The 15,949-nt window shown below is 34.2% G+C and overlaps 1 pseudogene across 1 annotated transcript; it reads right to left on the bottom strand.

Annotated features, from left to right (window-relative positions):
• Nucleotides 1–5: 5 nt before the first annotated feature.
• Nucleotides 6–12,949, bottom strand: LOC18422329 (glutathione hydrolase 3-like; annotated as a pseudogene). Its single transcript, XR_016054722.1, has 6 exons — nt 12,619–12,949; nt 7,233–7,686; nt 6,719–6,953; nt 6,358–6,630; nt 5,940–6,005; nt 6–156 (listed from the first exon to the last, which is right to left on the bottom strand). The product of XR_016054722.1 is annotated as a glutathione hydrolase 3-like (transcript).
• Nucleotides 12,950–15,949: the final 3,000 nt, after the last annotated feature.

Below are 15,949 nucleotides of genomic sequence, written 5' to 3' on the forward strand. Positions count from 1 at the left end.
ATCAATTAATGGGCTCCATTTTTATGCGTGTGTCATTCGCCGAATCTGAATCTGAACCTCATTTCGTCTTTTTCCTCATCGCGTCATTGATTACGTAAAACAATCGTATGATTTCAGTATTGAGCAATGACTATGGTTGTACTATGATGTGATGACCTTATAATATCAAGCGAGTTGTTTGATTCAAAAATTTTGAAATATATATTTTTTTTCATTTTGATGAACAATAAAAAAATAAAAATAAAAAATATTAAAAACACAACCTATAAATATTTTTTTTAAGCCCAATTAACATAGACAGGTTATTTTGGTGAGATGCTTAGATCTAGGTTTTAAAAGGATTTTTTCATTTTCGATTTTTTTGGATGGCTTTATTATCATTAGATTGAACAATGTTAAAACAGAAAAAAATGATTTTGAGTTCATAAAAGTTAAGATCTTGAAATTCACAAAATGAATGGTCTAGATTCGTTTTTTGGGGTGACTCATTTTGACCATGTCTAAGGTTCAAATTGAACTTCTTTTTGGGCCGATTGATTATTGAGATGAAGAGTTTGTGTGTGAAAAATTTGAAGTCATACAAATACCACAAACATGGTTTTCTAGAAGTGTCGTTGCATTATACTATGATACAACTGTTGCATTAATACTTCCTTTTTCCATGATTTTAACAAGAGTGGACGGCATACTACTATTATTAGAGGTTTCAATGAACCTAGACCCAACTTGGAACACAAAGGGTAAATACCACCTAAGTCTGGGTATAGGTCTAAAAATTGGACATGACTGATAGGGTCTGAGTTCAAATCTTAGACCGCAATATCATTCAGGTCCGGGTCTGTGCCCAATTGAGTTTGGGTCCTATATTATATTTTCGGGTCTAGGTCTTTAATAGAGTAGAATGGTGAACTAGAATTCGTATAGCCGATGTTAAATAATTAAAAAAATCTACGATGATGATGAACCAGGTAAAAATATTGTCCATCCTTTAGTTTTAGAAAGGTCCCTGGTAAAAGTAAGGGTGACAAGGGGTATGGGCCAATCAGACCCAGGCCCTGACCCAAAAAGTATTTGGGTCCAAAATTTGGACCCATGCCTAAACCTGTCGGGTCCCGGGTCTAATCGAATCTATTGCCAACCTAAGACTATGAACTATTATTATTACTATTATTATTTTGCCTTTTGTTTTTTACCATCATATACCCTATGACTGTGAGTCATTGTTTGAAAACGGCCCTATGTAATGGGTAACCGCTCGGTTAGATCGGAACCGGCCCCTTGCCGATTTCGGTTTCGGGTGCTTTTGGTGAGCAACCAGTGTTTTAAAAATAATAATTCAAAGAAATGTATATAAAATCTCAAAAATTAGGAATTTGATTTGTAATACTTTTTTTTTATATTTTTTACATTATGGTAAATATTAAAAATTGTTATGGTCATTAATACTCATTTTTAAAATCCATGTTTCATTAATTTTTAACTTTATTTTTCATTAATTTTCAACTTCATTTTTCATTTTTCTTTTAATCATTCTTTATATGATTTTTATTTTTATTTTTTTTCATCTTTTATATTTTTTTCAACAATTTTTTGGCCGTCCAAAACTTGCCCGGTTAGAACGGTTGAATCGGCCGGTTTACCAGTTAGGCCAGTTAAACTGCTTCTTGCCCCATGCCCAGTTAACTATTCCGGTTCGATTTTACGAACACTTCTGTGAGCTGTTTTTTTGTTTTTTGCCAATGACTATAAATATTATACATATTGTGACAATATGAACACCTAACACGTGCCTAAAGGCACATGATTACCATCACATACCGTATAGCTACGGGTACCGATCGGGTATAGTTGGATCCAAATACGAGATCAGATATACCCGTCAGTTTTCATGTCTAGTCGGGTCCCCCTATGGGCGCCGAAGTAAGTCAACTCCGTAATACGAATCTAGCTGTTTTGCGTAGCAAAATTAAGAACCCTCGGTGGTTAATTAGAAAAATAGGTCCGCGTAATGAAATTGGCCTTCATCTCGTGGAGAAAGAATCATCCCAACACATTTTTTAGTTTTGTTTTAAAAAATATAAAATATTATTTAAGAGGATAAAACTATTAATACTTATTCTTTTTTTTCATTTCACTTAGATATATCTTCCTAAAAATAGAAACTTTTCAAAATTGCACTTATTTTGTATTGGCATGAGGAATAGAATTATTTGGGGCATTTCGGTAAATTGACCCCAAAAGCCCAACCAAATAATAAAATTGCCCTTGATTTGTCCTCTTTACAAATTAAAAAAAGAGGAAAAACTAAGGTTATTTTTATCATTTGGCATCAAATGCCTTGTATGCATCAAATGATAAAAATACCCGCAGCTTTTCATCATCACTTATATTTTTTTTTATTTTTAATGAGGAATAATTAAGGGATTTTTATCATTGTATTGGAACCTCTTGCGGTCAAATTACTTCTATAGAATAAAGACAATTTAGAAATTTTATTTATTCTATTTAGAATTTTATTTTTTTACGACACACCAAAGTAAAATGGAAATACAAAAAAATAACCCCTCAAATATTAATTAGAATAATTTGACCTTTTTAATAATCTTACAAGGGGCCTACAACCCCATTAAATGATTTCCCTTTTAAAAAACGAATCAGTTGCAGACTTGGTTCATTCAGATGGGAAAATTGGCATAATAAACTTTGATGCGATGCCGATTTAGGGACCAAAGTTACCATGCATCCCCTTTCGAAGGTCCAATCCACCTTCACAATTAATGGAACTCCACTCTTGTTAATCCTAGTGATTATATTGATCCAAGCGTTGAAGAGTAGAGTGGCTTCATATTTATCCAAAAAAAAAAACACTCATAATGGAAATGAGGCCCTTGGACTAACATGCGCCATTGATAACTCGATCAGGCGGAATCGGCCTTCTGAAAATTAGATCAATAGACAGGCAATCCGGATCGTGAATCAAAGTGATTCTCTAGCGTGAGAATCAGTCCCAAAAAAAACTTAACAATAATTTTTATTTTAAAAATAAAAAAAATTTAAATTAGTAATAAAAAGTAAAATAAGTGGGAATCAAGAGATTCTCTCGATCCAGATCGTCAGGTTCCCTCACAAACCCACTCAGTTCCGTAATAAAGCCAGATGAATCTGTCAAAATCAGACTGATTCCTAGTTTCGATTGTGAGCAAGGTAGGTCCCCATTGAGTTTTGGTTTGAATGAGCATATTTCCTTATCAAATCAGCAAATTTCAACATATTTAGCCCTTTGAGATTAGTTAACCCAATTTAAATTAGGCTCCATGATTAAGACTAGGTAAAAGATTTCATGCTCATGTGAGTGCGAGAATCCACTCTATTTAAAAGAGTCCCGACACCAAAACTAGACCCAAAAGAGAAAAAAGTTGGAAACTTGGAGCTCCAAAACTTTTTCTAAATATCAAGCCTTCAAATTATTTGGATGAGGGATCAGGTTCTTGGAATCGGGTTCTACATGGAAATGTGGGGTATTGCTAAAAGGTTGTTGAAAAGGATTAGGAAGAAAAGTTCCAATTAAAATTAAGATTAAAATGAATGGGTGTTTGGCTTCTCCTGATTCAGAGGAAATAAGTGGGACCCATGCTTTGTTATCAATAATAATTTTGTTCCATTGCTCATATCTATTCACGTCCGTGATATTGACGTCTACCAAAGTTTGAAAAAAAAATTTGATTTTAGGGAGGAGGTTTTGTCACGCATTCACTTTTTTAATCATTTCTAACTATTAGTCATGAAAAATGGTAATATACATTTTTTTTATGAAAATAGTAATATACAATTTTCACCTAACCGTCCAATTCCACATCTCACAACCAATCCAAAAAAACTGAATGGGACCTTATTGTACCAAAAGTTTAAACAGTATTGTAGGGTATGTAATCCCATTTTTTTTATTCTGCCTCCAAAATGTTAAAAAATTTATCAAATTGCCCATGAGAGATGAACAATTTAACACTTTATCTTTTGAATTGTTTTCAAATACCTATTGTTTAGATGCTAATCTGAGATGAAAATTTACTGGAGGTGTGTCCCATCTTGATATGTATCCAAACTTGTTATTTAAAGAAATTGGTAAAGATGTAGGTAATGTGAAATTACGATTTATGAAAAAGTCAGCCTCAAGAGGCAGATTCTCATGTATCATCCACATAGCCGGCTTAGATCTATACAAAAACTGAAAATAAATTTTTTTAGAAACATATGGAAACACGAAAATTGATTATGAAATATTATTGCCAAGGACAACAAACAGTAAAGGAAAATAAAGAATAGAGAATAAAACATTCATAAATACTTGGAATCCAGGCCCCAGACACCCGAGGTTGGGCCCAAATGGAAGATGTGAGTCTTTGCGCCTTCATCTTTGAGTTTTGATGAAACAGATTGTATTGAACTCTCGAGAAAGCGTTGCCTAGGAATTTTCTTCTTGGGCTTTGATTGACCTAAGAAGGATTTTCTTCTCCTAGGGTTTGCTCTGAATTTGCATAGGAATGAGGAATGTTGATCACCTACGGTTTCTAGGGTATAGGGGTCATGAGGGTTTCAGGTAGTGTTCGCAAAATCGAACCGGGATGGTTAATCGGACATGAGCCCGGAAGCGTTTTAACCAGCTTAACCAGTAAAATAGCCAATTCAATCGTTCTAACAGTGCAAGTCCAGGGTAGTTAAAAAATTGTTGAAAAAAATAAAAACGATGCAAAAAAAAAGTGCTAAAATATGAAAAACATATATTTAATTATTAAAACAAAATGCATTTGTTGGAAATTAATGAAAAAATAGATTTCAAAAGTGAGTATTAATGACCAAAACAATTTTTAATATTTACCATAATGTAAAAAATATGAAAAAAAAAAAAAAAAAGTATTACAAATCATTATTAAATCATTATTAATGCTCACTATGCTTCTTTAGGGGGACTCATTATTAAATCTAATTTCAATGGGTGTATGTACAGCTGTCCCTGATTGGCGCTTTTTTTTCATAGGAGAACAAGTGAATGAAAAAGAAACAGACATATTTGACGGATAGAAACTTGAATCCCTATAACCAAATAGTTAGGAGGACAATGGTCCCATCAGGTCCGTTGGAATTTCGACCGCAGATCCGACTCTGTGATCTAGGTCATTTTCTACTAGGGGTTTTCGACCTAAGAATTTTCCGGATGTTTTTTAATGGAGCAAGTGTCGGGCTTCTGCCTGGGTTTCGTCATGCCTTTTGATTGGAGGTTTTTAAGCTAGATTGAAGATGGAACTGAATTTAGTTTTATTTTAGGGTTCCGTATCCCTTTGGCTCGTAAGGACTTCTAGAGCTTAGATAGATTTTAAAGGGTAAATTCGAACTTGGGATGCCTTAGTAAAGGCTTTACCATGGCTTTTCTCTCCCTGATTTGATCAACCTCTGCTTCAAACAATGTCCTTGAATCTTGGGACAGTGTTTTATTTTAAGAACATTTTAGAAATTTTAAAAAAGGTAGGGAAGAATTTTAGAAAAGAAACATGTACCGGGTTTTAAAAGAAAAATACAGTTTTAGAATACATCTAGCCTAAAATTTTGAAAATCCAGATGAGGGTTGATTTGAGATGGTATGAAATTAATAGTTAAAAGTTAAAACTTCAGAAATTTTGAAAAGGAAGATCTTTTTTTTTTTTAAAAGGTCAGTCTTGCCGTTTAACGGCTTCTTTAATTAAATTACACTAGAATAGATTAATGTTTCAAAGTAGTGGAGTGATTTCATATAACGGATTCAAAGGAATTGTTAAAGTTCGAGAGAGCGTGAGCACAGACATTGAATGTAAAGAGAAGAAGATAGATAGCACAAGATTATGGAGAGAGAAGAAGAGAGATAACACAAGATTTAATATTATGGAGAGGAAGTGCTTGAGGAAAACCTGAACCACTGCAGGAATTGTCAATATCCCATTGCTACCTCCTAGTACTCCAGCTAGTTGGCCATCCTATTCAACATTTTCATGGACACGTTCAAAGGGTCAGGGCAAAATATCAAATGATTTTATATAGATTTATTGATAGAAGAATGAATCATGGCCATTGTGCCAAGAAGGAAAAAGTACGTGAATAGACAATAGATAACACATTTTCATGATAAAAAGTCTGAGGAAAATGAAGTTCAGTTTCAAGTTGCAAAGGTTTTTCATCCTCAAATGAATCTAGTGCCCATATTTGCGAAAGGGCTAATCTTGAGAATGGAGGATGCCCCAAATGTGTAGCATAGTTACCATTTGCACGCTGTCTATGCTACAAAATTGTCATTTGTCATGTGTAGTAACTATTAGAAAGTTTCAGTACCTGATATACCTTGAGAACAATAAATGGGGCCATGGATGACAAGGGTCGTTTGTTAGGTGCGATAAAATTAGCAGGAACCGGAGGACGACGATCAGGGGCCATCTCGTGGGTGTTGAGAAGTCAGCCATCTCATTGTTAAGCAAAATTCCGGTAGATTGCGAGACCATGCCACCTCCAAAGGGGTAATTCACAGTGCTAGTCATTGAAACTGCATTTCTATTGGCATCTACTATGCAAAAACGGCTTGTTACATGGTCTCTGAGCTGACTCCATCTGCAATAAAGGACTGACTGTTAGAAGAAGAAGAAGAAGAAGTAAAGAAAAAATAAAATAAGAGGTAAAGAAAGTTTTTCTCTCTCACTGGTCCATGTAATAGTCGGGGGGAAATGTGGTGTTATCGAGAATTCTCTCACGAATTTTGATGCAAATTCTGGGGAAAGCATATCAAGCATGTAAGATGTGATGTTCACAAAGTTTGGATCTCCCAAGTTCATTCGGACAGCAAGCATGTTTTTCATAGCTTCGATTAGCCGATGGATGCCAAGATCACCCTTTGCCGCATTGCTATTGCCATAACTGGCAAAAATGTTCAGGACCTGACCAATAAGGGCTCAAGAACATGGGCATCACAGTCAACAAAAACACCACTGTACATAAGAAAGAATGAACATGAAGAAAGACCCTTAGTTCTCAATCAGTGTAACTAATTAACAGACAAAATGGAAGGGGAAGGGAAAGCAGTGAACTGGCATTCCCTTTCCCTATGAATATTCACAGAAAAATGAGAAATGGTGTTCCATCAAAGCCTCTAACCATGTAAACGTAATCCGCATATGCCTATCTTGAAGCTAAATAAAGCAGCAAAGGAAAAATACCAGAGATAGCCCCACAGCTCCACTAGAAGAAGGCGGCATGCCCAATATCTCATGCCCAAAGGCCTCGAACCTTCTTTACATCCTCCACCAACATCTCTCCAGCACTTCCATGATAGAAAGCAAGAGGGTCATGATCTGATATAGCCTGAAGCGCTGCCCCAAGCTTATTGTTATAACAAATCTCCCCTGTTTTTAGAAGCTCTGCATTTGGTGCAAAGCTACTTCGTAAACCAGGGTCATCCATAATTTTGCTCTGAAATACTCGAAGCTTAGAGCCAAGATATCGAGCAATTAGAAAGCCATCCCTTGCCAACCTTATTGCGGGTTCTACAAGTCTCTTCCATGGAAGCCTGCCATGTTGAAGCCATGCCATGTGAAGGCCTGCAAGCTCTCCTGGTACTCCCATGGTGAGTGCACCATCTTTCTTGACTTTCTTGTTGTCGTTGTACATGTCCTGGTTTAAAAGAACAAGGCTAGCGCATCAGCTCAAGGTCCAAGGACATGAGCATAATCAGACTCTAAACCAGCAACGATCAGAGAAAAATATACTGAGAACTGGGAATTTGATCACTCTACACATTAAGGAACAATACAATCTGAAGTGGAATGGACATATTTGTATGATGGATAGATGTGATAATATTATTATTGTCCCGGTTTCTATGCGGCCTCTTAATAAATCTATTTTTGAGATGGATTTTAAGTCTTTGACTTTTAAGGACATATGATATGTAATCATGGAGATCATGAATAAGAAAAAGTAAATAAATTTTAAAAACTAGAAATAATAATTCTAGTAAGAAAACATTTAGATCGTTGGTTTCCATTGTTTCTAGATGGAACACCTACTTGCATCCATCTTTCAAATGAATGCATTACACTTTCTAGACCACATGTGTAGAAATGTGGTCCATCCGGTGTAAAACAATTTTCTATTTATTAGATAATATATACTATAACATAAGACATAATAAATATATATTATATTATAATATAATATAAATATTATGCAATATAATATATATTATTTATGCAATAGCTACTTATAATACAATATATAGTATATAATGTTTGATATTTAATATAAAAACAATATTTAGATAGTATTTGGTATATAATATTTAAATAAATACAATTATTTATTTTTAGTCATAATATTTAAATATTACATATATAGATTTAATATATTTACAAAATATATTTAAATACCAAACAAGTTACCAAACGTAACTAGTTCATTACACATTGCTTTTTAAACGCACGAACATGGTGAAAAAAAAGTTTGCAAAATTTCTCCTGCCAAGTATTTACATATTTTAAATTTTTTTGAGGAAATTTAGAAATATTTATGCAAAAAGATTGTTGTCTATAGTTGAAAACAAAAGTTCACCACAACTCGTATAAAATTTCATTGTACGGCTTGAAGGGTTGAACCGGTAAGGCCAAAATACGGACCGTTATTCGCGTCGCATACAAGAAGTCCACAAAACCTAGGCGAATTTGACTTGGGGTGCGGTTAATATAGAGCCTAGGCTCTAAACAATCAAATTACAACTTATCTTCAAATAGTGTTGAGAAATGTGATTTCAATACTGAAAACCTTTGTAATAGCCTTAAAGTATATTTTCATCTTTATTTATAAAGTTTAAAGCTTCAAAGATAGTGTAGATCGACATATCTATGAAAACTTGAAAATCTTGAAAATTGACGGTCCAAAATGCGTTACAAAATATACTATTTCAAAAACCTGAAATGCATTTTTTTTCTCATATCCATGCATCTTGATGTCGAGATGATCAATTTGATGATAGTTGGGCATCAAATCAACCTCATCTAGTGAAATTTTTGATATAGGCTCTAATTTGATTGTTTTGAGCATGGGCTCTATATAAACTTTTCCCATTTGGTAATAACAATATTTAAAGTCAGTGTTTTGTCTGGAGTTGTGAATCTTTCTCTAGAATGGAATTACGAGTGCATTTGGAAATAACAAGATTTAAAACCTCACTTAAACATTTTCTTTTTCCTTTTAGACATTATTAAGCAGCAAAGGCTTTCCTCTTACAAGAGATTCAACTCCACAAAAAGGGAAATGGGACTCCTTATTATTGTTTGTTAAACACTCTCTTCCAAATTTAGCAATTGAAACTCACTGCCAATCTTGGAAAGCCATTCGGTGTTCATGTAATTTGGTTATTTGAACGTTTCCCCCTAACTCATTAATCTACAACTCCTCTATATGCGAAATCATTTTTTCGATATTTGGGAAGTTCACTGGTAGGAATCAACCTTGAAATGACTAATTTTCCTAAAAAAGATTAAACTGCTTCAACAAATAAGTTGTTTGCGGGTTTTCAAATAAGTTATGGGAAAGTATAGAATTTTTTATACAAGGAGGTTGAATTAATCTTGACCATTGGATGTGAGATTGGGTAGCTGCAATTATTCCATTGACGAAACTCAAACTTCACTATGAAATTTTTTCGAATTTTGTGACACATCTAAGCTATCAAATTTCACATCAAAAAGTTGTAAAGAATTGTGACGATCTTGTATCAAAAGTAAATAGTCACATTATATACAATTTGCAGCAATTTGCGGCTTTTTTATGGGTAAAAACAGATTAAGACCATGAAAGAGCAAACTATACCACCCATGTCGCTCACCCAAACTCCATCAAGGGGTGACAAAAGGCCACATTGAGTATTTCACCCATGTTTTGGGTGGAAATAGGGAAATGAAGGTAGATTTTTGTTGATATTTTGAAGAAAATGACAAAAAGTCATCAACTTTCTTTTGAAAATAATTGATGTACCCAAGCTCAATGAATCCGACCACAAGAACCATAACAAAACGGCACAAAGAAGGACCCGGTTTCTACGCAGCCAGCCAACATATGTAGAAATGCAGGTCTCTTAATAAATACAATTTTGAGATGGATTTTTGGACTTAGTTTTTAAGGACATGTAATCTCTAACATGAATATCATGAATATGAATTAATTAATAAATTTTAAAAATTAAAAATAATAATTCTAGTATGAAAGCATTTGGACTGTTAGTTTCCATTATTTTTACATAGAACACCTACTTTCATCTATATTTAAGATGGATGCTTTACACTTTTTGGACCACATATATAGAAATGCGGTCAAGCCCTCATGAAGCAATTTTCCTAAAAAGAATCCTTTTGGGCATAACTTAAATATTATTCTCATAAAAAGTGTTTTGTGCACAATCACAAACATAAAAATCCACAACTAAAGATTTCTATCTAATGGATAGAAAAATATTCTAATAAATATTTTAAAATTTTATTTGATTATATGTTATCTTTTATATTCATGGTCATCATAATGTAGATCATCGATCAAAATTTGGATCCAAGATTGATACAAATAATCGTTGGAGCCCGCATGAAAATAGTATGAGTCAGGGACCTCATAAAAAACAGGGTCTTTATTCTCAATGTTATTTAAATTTTTTCAATACTATTTGTCAATGTTGATTTAAAAATGCATAAAAAACAAAAGGGAATGCATAACGTGACCCAAAAGAGCTAGCTGACATGGCTTAAGAGTAAGTCGTTGCTAACAAATTTGCCTAAGCAGCCTGTAACTTCATTTTTAAGAATTCTTTCAAAACTCAATAGTGTATTTTGTAAATAGTGTTTTGATGCCCAAATATCCTCAAATTCATCATCTCGATATCAAGATACATGGACATGATAAAAAAAATGGATTTCAAGTTTTAGAAATAGTGTATTTTGTAACGCACTTTTGGACCGTCAAATTTCAAGATTTTCAAGTTTTCATAGATCTCTCGATCTACATTTTTTTTTAAGCTTTAAACTTTTTAAATAAAAATGTAAATATAGATTTTAAAGCTATAAAAAAGATTTCCAGTATTGAAACCATATTTCTGGAGACTATTTGAAGGTAAGCTCTAATTTGATTGTTTAGAGCCTAGGCTCTATACAAACCGCACCCTTTTTTAAATGAATTATAAATGGGTTTGAATAGGGACCTTTCTGATCTTAACAAAAGAAATAAGTATGTGGATGTCATAACAAAGAAAATGTTAAAAATAAGGCCAAGGTTCTATAGAGAAAAAGCCTCACCTCAAAACTCATCGAAATTATATTTCTGGTGCTGAAAAACCTTCAAATCCACCATCTCAACCTTGATAATTATAGTTGTGAAAAAAATTTGGATTTCAAGCCTATCTAGACTGTCAATTTTCAAATGTTCATAAATCCACAAAATCTATACCATTTTTTGAGCTACAAATTTCATAATCGGCAATAAAACATATATTAGAGTCATCTCAAGGTTTGCTCATGCCTTGAGTATTTTCCAAGCAAGATTTCAAGGTGAGGTTTTACTATTTTCTTCATAAGGCCAAGGCCCTATAGAAACTCCATCATTTAAATAAAGGAAAAGTTTATATAGAGCGGAGGCTGTAAACAATCAAATTAGAGCCTACCTCGAAAATCTCACTAAAAAAGGTTGTTTTGATGCCCAAATATCCTCAAATTACTCATCTCGACATCAAGATGCATGAACATGGAGGAAAAAATAGATTTCAAGTTTTGAAAATAGTATATTTTGTAACACATTTTTGGACCGTCAATTTTCAAGATTTTCAATTTTTCATAGATCTGTCGATCTACACTATTTTTGAAGCTTTAAACTTTATAAATAAAAATGAAAATATATTTTAAGGCTATCACAAAGATTTCCAATATTGAATCCACATTTCGTGATACTATTTGAAGGTAGGCTCTAATTTGATTGTTTAGAGCTTAGGCTCTATACAAACTGCACCTTTTAAATAAGGGTGTGGTTTGTATAGAGCTTAGGCTCTGAACAATCAAATTGGACCCTACCTTCGAATAGTTTTGAGAAATGCGGTTTCAATACTGGAAATCTATGGGATAGCCTTAAAATGTATTTTCATCTTTATTTATAAAGTTTAAAGCTTAAAAAATAGTATAGATCGACCTATCCATGAGATCTTGAAAATTGACGGTCCAAAAATGCATTACAAAATACACTATTTTCGAAACTTAAAATTTATTTTTCTCTTGTATCAATACATCTTGATGCCGAGATGATCAATTTGAGGATATTTGGACATCAAAACAACCTCTTCTAATGAAAATTTTGAGATACAAAAATAAAGTCTCATTGTATACAAAGCCATCTTTTTAATTGGTGAAATTAAGCGGATGGAAGGTGTGAACCTCCTACTACTACTATTATTATTATTATTACTATTATTATTATTATTATTATTATTATTATTATTATTATTATTATTATTATTATTATTATTATTATTATTATTATTATGTGTTTCAGAGAGAAGGGAGAGGGGAGGCTCACCTGGGAAGCAGCTGCAGGAGCAGTTTCGCGCATGTCGAATGCCTGGGAGAGGGAGAGGCCGGTCTCAGAGCTGAGATTGACTAAAAAGCCTCCGCCACCGATACCACTTGGCCATGGGGTTGAGGACGCAAAGGCAGAGTGCAGTTGCGACTGCAGCGTCCATTGCATGGCCTCCCTCCCGCAGGACGTCCACCCCCACGGCGGCGCACCTCCCATGGTCTGACGCCACTGCGCCGTGCTCTGCTTCCACCACCTTCTCGTCGGCCGCCTCATTTTTTCTTTTAGGTTGAATTCCAATGAAATTCCCCCCTTTTGTTGTTGTATTAGAGTCTTATGTTGCCTTCCAGCTACTACCCACACGGCTGCTGACACTGTAGATACATGGCACTTAAGTTTTTTTTTGTAAAAGTAAAGTTTTTTTTTTTGTAAAACTAAAGTGGTCCGGGAATTTGAACCTTTTATCAGAATTTAAGTTTGAAAAAAATAAAAAAAAATTACCCAAAAAAAAAAAACAACCATTTTTATGCAACTTACCCCAACCTAACTTTTTCTCTCACGTTTTTCCCCTAAAACGAAATACCCCCATGAGAAAAAGTTTATTTCTTTTAGACGGAAATGCCCTTCGCATACACAAAAATCATTTTGGCCAGATTTGACGTTGACTGCCCTAGAATCAGTAACATCTACTAACAGACTTACCGGATTGCACTTTACATAATGTTGGAGCCCTAGCAGACTTACCGGACTGCACTTTACATAATGTTGGAGCCCTATTGACGGACCGCAGTCTACACAATAGAGGAGGCCCTATTTTAGTGAGACAGAGCCCTACTGGCGGACCACACTCTACTGTAGCGGAGGCCCTATTTAGTGGGATAAAGGAGAGAGAGGCGTGGGTCTACTGTAGCGGAGGCCCTATTTAGTGGGATAAAGGAGAGAGAGGCGTGGGTAAGGTAAAAATAAGAGATGATAGTTTAGGCATTTTTTATTATTTTTTTGGTTGGGGTATTTGCATGGGAGGTATATTTTGGAGAAAAAAGTGAGAGAAAATGTCCTTGTGGTTTTTTGTAATTTTCGCAAAACAGGTGAGAGAAAGTGTCGTCTTAGGGTTTTTTGTGATTTTCAATAAAAATAAAGCGGTCCGAAAATTTCAACCTCTGACTGCAACTTGAGTTTTAAAAAAATATAGCGGTGGAATAATTTCAACTTGGGACCACAACTTAAGTTTCGAAAAAATAAAGCGGTTTGAAACTTTGAACCTCGGACCGAGGGAAAAACTTCAAAAAAAAACCGTGTGTTGATCAACATTTCTGGTAATTTTTGGCTAAAAAAAGAATATCCTTCAGTTTCATTATTTTTTTAGGGTCTGTACTTAATTAACTAAAAAAAAAAAAAGGGAGAAAAAAAAAAAACTGGAAGGGGAATAATTAAAAGGAACACAAAACATGGTGAAAATACAGTAGAGAATAGGCCTTAAAAGAGTGAAAAGCAACAAAACCCTTCAATCAAAAAGTCCATATTGCATGCTAAATTACAAAAAAAACTAAACAAAGATGGGATAACGATAATTAGAGAGAGACTCACTGATGAATGCGAAAGCTACCGTGCGGGCCCAGGATTTGCAAGGTGAGACGCCATGGAGGAGCGCCCGGGATTTGCAGGGCGAGACGCCATGGAGGAGGAGAGGGGAGATCAGGCTTGGAGCCGCCATGAAAGCGGAGTGCTGAGGCAATGCCAAAATATTCCTGGACCCTAAAATCTCATTTTTTTTCTTTTTGTTCATGGGAATTTATTAATCCGTTCCCTTTTATAACACTTTCATGGGCTGAAACTTCAGAGTGAATCTTCTTCCCTCTTTTTCCCGATCGCGTCAGTGATTAGGTGAGATCCACCCTCTATTTCTGATTCCATGTTTTTAACCACGTAAAAGGCCAGGATGACATACTAACGTAGGTTTCAATGAATTTGGACCCGACTTGGAATCGATCTGTAGATCCGACTCAAGTCTAGGTATGGATTCAAAAATTGAACTTGGTGGGTCGGGTCTGTGTTCAAATCTCGGACCTTAATACTATTTGGGTTCAGGTTTTAGGTCCAATCAAGTATGGGTTTGATATTATATTTTTGAGCCCGAGTTCTTAATAAAACAGAATGATAGACTAGAATTCGTATAGCTGATCTCAAATAATTGAAAAAAAAACGGATGATGATGAACCAAGTAAAAGTCCCGCCCGTCCTTTAGTTTCAATGAGGTCTTTCGGTAGTGGTTAATTTGCATTCGCTTCTTTATTAGGGTGACTTGGGCCATTAACTTTTTTTAAGTAATCCACCAGATGCTATGGGTATAGTGAGTCAACTCCGTAATACCAATCTAGATGTGTTTTGTGTAGCAAAATTAAGAACCCTGGGTGGTTAATTAGAAAAGTAGGTGTGCGTAATGAAATTGGCTTTCATCTCGGGGAGAAAGAATCATCCTCACGTTTTTAGTTTTGTTTTAAAGTGATAAAATATTATTTAAGAGTATAAAATCTAAATTATTAAATGGATCAAATTATTTTTGTTAATATTTAAGAGGGTACTTTTTCTTTCTCATTTCACTGAGGCACTTCCTAAAACTTCCTAAAATGTGGAAAACATTCCTAAATTGCTCTTTGCATTAACACGAGGAACAATATAGGACATTTTAGTAAAATGACCCCAAAAAGCCTCTACCGAATGATAAAATGGCCTTAATTGTTTCTCATTACAAATAAAGAGCAAGGAAAAACTAGGGCTATTTTTATCATTTGGCACCAAATGCCTTGCATATATTAAATGATAAAAATATCCCTAGTTGTTCATCATCACCAATATTGTTCTTTATTTTTAATGACATATAATTAAAGGCATTTTTGTCATTCAGTTGGAGCTTCTTAGGTCAAATTACTTCAACACCCCAAATTGTTCCCCATTCTCAATACATAACAAGGCAGTTTAGTTTTTTTTTTTTTTTTAGGAGGCACCAAAGTGAAAAAGAAATAAAAAAATGACCCTTCATATGTTAATTGAGATAATTTGACCATTTTAATAATCTTGCAAGGGGTTTACATCCCAATTAAATGATTTCTCTTCTAAAAAACAAAGCAATTGCTGACTTGGTTCATTCATATGGGAAAATTTGATAAGGAATTATAAAACATAATAACATAAAAGTTGAAATATGTGTGAATCAAGCAATTCAAAACCTTCAATGAGTTGGATCACCTACCATCCTAGATCGAACCAGTCAATTTGGATCATATCCACGTTTTTTAGAATATTATATTTTTACATTGTATATCATAAGACTATT

Source organism: Amborella trichopoda, chromosome 4, assembly GCF_054954075.1.
Source record: "Amborella trichopoda isolate Santa Cruz 75 chromosome 4, AtrichopodaSantaCruz75HAP2 v2.0, whole genome shotgun sequence".
Lineage (NCBI taxonomy): Eukaryota > Viridiplantae > Streptophyta > Magnoliopsida > Amborellales > Amborellaceae > Amborella > Amborella trichopoda.